Source organism: Triticum aestivum, chromosome 7D (genome assembly GCF_018294505.1).
Source record: "Triticum aestivum cultivar Chinese Spring chromosome 7D, IWGSC CS RefSeq v2.1, whole genome shotgun sequence".
NCBI lineage: Eukaryota > Viridiplantae > Streptophyta > Magnoliopsida > Poales > Poaceae > Triticum > Triticum aestivum.
The window spans coordinates 416,480,596-416,481,487 of NC_057814.1; positions in this window are offsets into that span (position 1 = coordinate 416,480,596).

Here is an 892-nt window from a genome sequence, read left to right on the forward strand (position 1 = left end):
CGCCAGCCCCGTTGGCCGCGACGCCCCATGGACTCCTCCCCTCCTCCGCCGGGCCAGCCACAGCTCACCCCACGCTGGCTTGAGTCCAGTCCTTCCTCGACTGGATCTGAGACGCCCCTCTCCTACCGCGACGCGCTGCTCACCTCGCCTGCCGCTCTGCCGTCCCCTGTCCCGATGCCAGACCTCTCCTTGCCGCCGCGTCAGGGGCCGCGGTCGGAGATCCACCGCGTCGTCCCTGACCCTCTCCCGGAGGAGCCCTAGTCCATGGCCGGGGGGCGTCGCCAAAAGCGGCGTCGTTCCCAGCGCCCCCGCCGTTGCTGCCCCGCTGGCCCGCCGCGCGCTGCCCCCTCCGCGTCCGGCGCCAGCATCAGAGTGTCCTCGCTGCCTGGATGTCCACCCCGGCGAGGATTGCCACCGCGACGTCAGGCGCCGGCGTTGCCGGTTCTTCGGGCACATCGCGCGGGATTGTACCGTGCCCGCTCCGCGTCTCCCGGACGGGGCCCGGCGAAGCGTCCCCGCGCTGTTCCCCCCTCCGCGTCGTCCAGTGCGGGGGCTTCCTCTGGCCGTGGGTCTCCGACTCCCTCCCCGATTTCTCAATTTAGACCTATTGCTCTCGTTAACAACTTTGTTAAGTTCCCTGCTAAGGGGTTTGCTACTCGCCTCTCTTCAATTGCTCACCGTACCATTAGCCCGTTTCAATCCGCTTTTATTAAAGGTCGTTTCATCCTAAATGGGATCCTTTGTCTTCATGAAATCGTCCATGACCTCAAAAGTCGTAACTCTAAAGCTGTGATCCTGAAGCTTGATTTTAAGAAGGCATATGACTCGGTCAGCTGGCCTTTCTTGAGAAAGGTTCTTTTGGCTAAAGGATTTGATGGGTCGTTTGTGCACA